Raw genomic sequence first — 7,366 nt, 5'->3', positions numbered from 1 at the left:
CTCAGCACTTTGGGCTTCAACTTCCCACCCTCCAGACCCATCAAAACTTTCTGAATAAAGTCAAAAATGTTGGCCAAACATTTTGGGTAGCTTAGGTGCAGGACGTCGGTCAGTCCAAATATTACTAGAAATGCATCAGCCAGGGTGGTGAAAACAACGATCATGTTACCCTCGACCAAAACTGCAGTCTTCTCAGGGCAGAAGAATGTGGCATCGCTGGAATTGGCTCTGATCAGGAGGAGTCCAAGTGGCACTTCACTAATATCTGGTCTATCAGAATGCATCATCTACAGAAAACAAAATTACTACATGTTAGTACATTCCTATTTCTCTTAGTTTCATCTATACAAGTCACATTTCTGGATTATTACTAGCTCAGAAATCAATTGTTTGAACAACAAAAAAGCCACATCACACCAAAGATTTGAGAAAACAAACTGACAAAAATAGTACTTTTAGTAAAGCAAAGTCATACCTCTTCGTAGCAATAACAACAGAAAGTCAATAGGAGTTATATATTTTTTTCATTTGTACAGTGATGTATGGTTGGGCTAGGAACATTATAGAAGGTCTACACACATTAAAAACATGTAGTGTTTCCATTATGTGACATGGACACTGTTGTAGACAGATCCAAGCATGGAGATGCTTCTCAAACTGTCAAAGTGTCATAATGTTTTGAGAAATCTAAACAAGGATGCTACTAAGATATTGTTCACAACTTTGTCCAAAACTTACATCCCATGTTTTGATGAAGGTAGAGGTGTCTTCGTACAAATAGGCAGAGAGGGCATGAAGCACACCAGCACTTTGGGCATGGATATCAGCTTGTTCCTACATCACAAGAAAATTTTTATTTTAAATTATTGGCTAACCTAGTCAAGAATGGTAATTAAAATTGGAAAAATTGATCAAATTAAATAAAGCTCAAAAAACAAGACAAAAACCCACTAACCTGGAGATTATAGCTTCTGAAGAGCTGAGACAGGACATCAGACATGTTCCCTGTGCAAACAGCTTTCTTTCTGAATAAGCTCTGGAGCCGGGGAGCATGTTGGTCCAACAGCATAAAAGTGGTTCTTCAGGTGGAGGTTTGTAATCCTGTGGAATTCTGCACAGATCTGAACACACAGGATACATTTGTGTTTACAAGTTTCAATTAGTCTATAATTCTTTGCAAAATACATCAAAATCCTTACACTCCAAAGGCATAATTTGTTCAGACAGGCCAGATAACAGGAGTTGATATAAAATACATCTTGTTAGATACATCTATATACATTCAATATTTCCGGTTGAGTGAACGCTGGCGCGACTGGCTGCCGCTACTCACCGGCCGCCACTCACCACTATCGCTAAACGTTAACGCTACTGGACTCTGGACTTCTGGACTTCTGTCCTACTCCTGTTTCTAAGGCCCACCGGATCTATGTACTCTCAGTGTGGGTCTGGATCCTTATGTCATCGATCTACCGACTCGGCACTGGACTTCATCAATATACAGCTGATGAGCTCCTCCGGCTCCGCTTCTCTTTAGCTGCTCCGCCGCTGGCTGCTCTTCATTTCCACACGGACATTGCCTTCCTCCCTCGTCGAAAGTACGTACATCGAGGCTCCCGTCGGTATTTCCATCAGGATAATTCCAAACCAATTCAGTCCTTCTGGTCCACCTCTGGTCGCTCTCAACGGAACCCCTGCAGGTCTATTGACCACAATGTTCTGACTGGTCTGCCTAGGTCGGCTAACACTCTCATCCAGTCCGACAGTATTTCTGTCAACTTCGGCCTGCTTAATATCCGTTCGCTTACGAACAAAGGACATCTCATCCAGGATCTCCTAACAGACCGTAAGTTTGACTTTTTCTGCTTGACTGAGACATGGCAACAGCCCAATGACTTTTCGCAACTCAACGACTCCACCCCCCCCCCCGGGGTTTGTTTACACCTGCCAACCTCGCGAGTCCGGCCGTGGTGGTGGCCTCGCGATAATCTATCGCGAGAACTGGAAAGTCTCACCGCTGTCCGCCCCTACGTACAGCTCCTTTGAATCTGTTGTTTGTCAACTTTCAGGACCTACCCCAACTGTAATAGCTGTCATCTACCGCCCCCCAAAATTTAATTCTGTTTTTATCAGTGACTTTGCCGATCTGCTGACCAATCTAGCTACTGTCTCCCCTAATATAATATTGCTGGGTGACTTTAACGTTCACGTGGATAACTGCGACCATCCTCTTACCAAGGACCTTCTATCCTGCCTTGATAGTTTCAGCCTTAAACAATACATAAACTTCCCTACCCACATTAAGGGCCACACTTTGGACCTAGTCTGCTGTTCTGGACTTACCCCCTCCATCTGTACAGCTGACGAACTGCTAATTTCGGATCATCTACTTCTCTCCTTTAATGTTCACATGACCCTCTCTGTAATTAACAATCCCCGTATTATCTCTTTCCGGAATATCAAGAATATAAATCTTGATATCCTTTCCTCTGCTTTTTCTAGCTGCTTGTCTTCTAACAACTTAGCTATTCAAGAGGACCTGGTACTTTTTTATAATCATAGCCTTAGTAGTATTTTAAATTCCCTGGCTCCACAAAAAACCAGAACTGTACTTTTTTCTCGCTCTGCACCCTGGTACACCCCTGAACTCCGGCTACTGAAAGCTAAAGGCCGACAGCTTGAACGTCTCTATAAGAAAACTGGCCTTACTATTCATAAGGATATGTTTAATAACCACGTTCTGTTTTACCAGGAATGTATTAGTCAAACCAAATCTGCTTATTACTCTGCTATTGTCTACTCAAGTGAGAACTCTACCAAGACCCTTTTCTCACTATTCAACTCTTTTAACAGGCCACCTGATTCTCTCCCTGCTCATCTCTATTCATCTAACTTCTGTGATGCTCTAATGCTATTCTTTATTGATAAAATTCATAAAATACACTTAGACCTGGACCCTAATGCTCAATGTAGCTTCTCTGTCCTAACTTCTCCCCCTTCTCACTTCCTCTCTGTTTTTCAACTTCCATCCTTAGTTGATATTGCTGATCTCATCCATAAATCAAAGCCTTCTACCTGCCAGCTCGATCCTATCCCCACTGTCCTCGTCAAAGCCTGCTTACTCCCTCTCCTTCCCCTCATATCTGCTATTATTCACTCTTCACTCACCACTGGAACTGTTCCTGCTTCCTTCAAAGTTGCTGCTATTACCCCAATTCTGAAAAAAACTGGTCTAGATCCCAACAACTTTAATAATTTTCGTCCTATCTCCAATCTACCATTTCTCTCAAAAATCCTTGAAAAAATAGTTGCTTCACAAGTCCATCTTCACCTAACTGATAATAACCTTTATGAACAGTTCCAGTCTGGCTTTCGTCCTCTACATAGCACTGAAACTGCTCTTATAAAAATAACAAACGACCTTCTTATAGCAGCTGATTCTGGTCTCCTCTCCATCCTTATCCTTCTTGATCTGAGTGCAGCTTTTGACACCATCTCTCATCCCATTCTCCTTAGCAGATTAGCTTCTATTGGTCTCTCTCACACTCCACTAGCCTGGTTTAAATCATACCTATCTGACCGCACTCAGTTCATTCAATTAAAATCCTTCACTTCTCAGCTTTCTCCTTTATCCACTGGGGTTCCCCAGGGATCTGTCCTCGGGCCCCTTCTTTTCATCATCTACCTTCTTCCACTCGGACATATTTTTCGTAAATATAATATTCAGCTCCACTGCTACGCCGATGACACCCAGCTCTATCTCTCTACCAAACCTGACTCTACTCTTCCTCCACCCTCCCTCATCCTCTGTCTAGCTGAACTTAATTCTTGGTTCTCCTCCAACTTTCTTAAACTCAACAGCAATAAATCGGAACTTCTTCTGGTTGGCACTAAACGACTGCTATCCAGAATTAACAATTTCTCTCTCACCATCAATAACTCGCTGGTCCCTATCTCTCCCTCTGTGAAAAGCTTGGGTGTCATTCTCGATAGCACATTATCCTTTAACTCACATATCAATAATATTACATGTGCAGCATATTTCCAACTCCGTAACATTAATCGCCTCCGCCCCTTCCTCACACCTCACGCCACTGCCATTCTCATCCATAATCTTGTTATCTCTAGAATTGACTACTGCAACTCATTATTATTTGGCCTCACACAAAAATCTATCAACAAGCTCCAACGTGTCCAGAACTCTGCTGCCCGTATTATTACTAGGACTTCTTCTACCCACCACATCTCCCCAATCCTGAAGCAACTTCACTGGCTCCCGGTCAAATTTCGCATCCATTTTAAAATAATTCTGTATACATTCAAGGCTATTCATTCTCTCTCTCCACCGTACCTCTCTGACTTATTACAGATGAAGCTCCCATCCCGCTGCCTCAGATCTTCATCTTCTCTTTCTCTCTCTGTTCCCTCTGCTCGTCTGATCACAATGGGAGGGAGGGCCTTTAGCTGCTCTACCCCTCGACTTTGGAATTCCCTACCCCCGGACCTCAGAAATATTAGTTCATTCTCTCTTTTTAAGTCCACCCTCAAAACTCATCTGTTTAAAATTGCCTATTCTTAAATTTCTGTATGTTTTAACTTTTATCTTCTATTTTTACCATTGTGTATATTTCCAGTTTTTATCTGTTGTACAGTGTCCTTGGGTGCTTTGAAAGGCGCTATTTAAATAAAATGTATTATTATTATTATTATTATTCTTACCTGGGACTGGGATTTCAGAGTAGGCCAGCAATCCAGGATCTGACCTACTGGTAGGTCATCATTGATGATCTCTTTGCATTGCAAGGCCAAAGTTGTGAGCATCAGCTTTGTAATCAGGATTCTTTTCACTTTTCTCGACTTCATCTACAATCTGTAGTCTTAGCTGGTCAAGGTAAACAGCATCTTCACCCCTGAAAATTTACTTCTGCCCTGGCATGGACATAACAGTAAAACACAGAAGACAAGACAGACTACACAGAGAACAGAAAAGACACACAACCAAGGAGACACAGATGAAACATAACCAGCCCAGAACTCAACTAAACCTTAACTAATAATAACAACAATACAAGAACTTCACCTCATTTCAATATAACATAAGAAAGCAAAAATACAAAATAAACTCAAAATTCTGTGTCACAGACCCAGCCCCTGACAGATAAAAAAAACTAAGTCTTTCACTAATGAACACTGGGCATCAGAATAAAATAAAACGAAAAATTAACTGTTTGGTAAATATATTATTGATGGATTCACCCTTAAGCTAACCTAAAATAGACCAGGCACAACAATTTTACAGTTCAGAAGATTCTACATTTCAATTTAGTATACATAACTATTTGCAATGTAAACCAAGTTCTACCGCGTAATTATGTAATGATTATTCACTGCTTTTGTAAATATGTCCTGTGCCTACAATTTTGCTGCCCCAGTTTTAATATGTACAACTCCAGAGAACTAAATGTAAGTTTCAAGTTCCACCAGTTAGCAAATGGGCTAGCTAATATCAATATCCACGTATGCGCTAAGTGTGAAGCAGCGCAGCAGTGCATATTGATTCAACAATTTAACCACAAGGCAGTTTATAATCTGCAAATCCAGAAATGCCTTCTAAAGACTTCTTTTAAAATAGTAAGAGATTAGAAAAGTTATTCTAAAAGTTATTAACACATTATTAGTCCCAGCAGAGGCTGGGACTAATAATGTGTTATACAACTCTTGAGCCATGATGGGGCGATCGTGGCTCAAGAGTTGGGAGGTCGCCTTGTAATCGGAAGGTTGCTGTTTCGAGCCCCGGCTTGGACAGTCTCGGTCGTTGTGTCCTTGGGCAAGACACTTCACCCGTTGCCTACTGGTGGTGGTCAGAGGGCCCGGTGGCGCCAGTGTCCGGCAGCCTCGCCTCTGTCAGTGCGCCCCAGGGTGGCTGTGGCTACAATGTAGCTTGCCATCACCAGTGTGTGAATGTGTGTGTGAATGGGTGGATGACTGGATATGTAAAGCGCTTTGGGGTCCTTAGGGACTAGTAAAGCACTATATAAATACAGGCCATTTACAGGCCATACTAAATATGAGCTTATTAGCATAATTCATGCAAAACACTTTGGGGCCAAGCCGACATGGATAAAACGACACATGCATGTAATTCTTAAATGCCTGCTAGAGTTGTACATTTATGACGATAAAAACCCATATTACAACGGAGAACTACAGTTTCAGAAAAAATAAAACTTACCACAAAAGCGCTCCTGAAGATGCTGCAAAGGCGGTAAATGCAGCTAGCCAAGTGCAGAGCGTTAGCTGTTCCAGTTCAAAAGTCCGTAACATACCATAGCATCCCCTCCTTTATCCAGCGTCAAAGGCAATGCCTTGACAAATGTTTTTATTTCTGTTCGGATATTAACGTTCCACAAGTTTCTTTCGGAGTAATGAGCGGGCATTCACACTCGAAGCGAGGAATCCAAGATGGTTGCCAGCACTTCATAAAGAAACAGGTGGCGCACGTAGGTATGTACGTAGGCACGTAAGTGACGTCAGTGTTAAAACTCAAATTATTTGAGGGCAATGCCAGAAACTAATCAATATATTCAAGTACTGATAACTTGAAAAAACAAACTTGTTCAAACTACTCAAAAAAATAAAGGTGTATGAACTTATAACAGGTTTTTAAGTAGTTGGAACTCATTTCATTTATCAAACTATTACTATTCAGTCTTACAGTGTGTTTATTACATAGAAAACACAGGTATTTCCATTTAATAATCCAGGGTATACACTTTTAAGCAAAGCAGGAAACTAAGGATTATAATATAGTAATACTATCCAAATATGATAAAACATCGGCCAATATTACCTTATTATTATGAGGTAAGTCTAAAAAGATGTGAAAATTCAAACACAGACATAACCTGCTAGCAATAAGAAGGTTATCATATTGTTACCAAGGTATTATATAAATCAGGTGATTCAGCAGAGCTTTGGATGAAGCATGTGAAAGCAATAGTATGTAAAGGTTTGCAATTAAATGTGTTACACACAATAATAACCACTGGTAATGTGAAAACACCACTGTGCATATCACCAGGAATAGGAAGTGTCACAATACTGCTGTGATCCAATAGCATCAAATGTGGTAAGATGATACCTGAGAGAAGATGTAAAAGCTAAGGCAAGTTTTCCATTATACTGATATGTATTTCTTTACCTGTTAATGAATTTGGGAGTATGTTTCTCCAGTAGTGAATTTAGATCTCATTCTATAGTTTGTTCTATTCTCTGTAAGACTCTTCGCTGGGAAGCGACAGGCACTGGTAATGCAAAATAATCTACCAATCTACACTGTAATTAATTACACAGCTGGAATGAGGTC

At 40.9% G+C, this 7,366-nt stretch overlaps 1 long non-coding RNA gene across 2 annotated transcripts; it reads right to left on the bottom strand.

Annotated features, from left to right (window-relative positions):
- Positions 1-210: 210 nt before the first annotated feature.
- LOC146549833 (uncharacterized) lies at positions 211-6,327 on the bottom strand. Of its 2 annotated transcripts, XR_014890387.1 has the most exons (5): positions 6,233-6,327; positions 4,720-4,970; positions 956-1,121; positions 739-834; positions 211-287 (listed from the first exon to the last, which is right to left on the bottom strand). It is a non-coding gene; the product is annotated as an uncharacterized LOC146549833 (long non-coding RNA). The 2 variants fall into 2 exon arrangements; XR_014890386.1 differs by lacking the exon at positions 6,233-6,327 and having other exon boundaries at positions 4,720-5,360.
- Between the last annotated feature and the right edge of the window lie 1,039 nt (positions 6,328-7,366).

Source organism: Mchenga conophoros, linkage group LG22 (assembly GCF_057382185.1).
Source record: "Mchenga conophoros isolate Kocher_MC1m ecotype Shallow Benthic linkage group LG22, M_conophoros_male_GT1.1, whole genome shotgun sequence".
NCBI classification, from domain to species: domain Eukaryota; kingdom Metazoa; phylum Chordata; class Actinopteri; order Cichliformes; family Cichlidae; genus Mchenga; species Mchenga conophoros.
The sequence above is the reverse complement of the archived record's forward strand: the minus strand, read 5'-3'. Positions and strand labels throughout refer to the sequence as shown.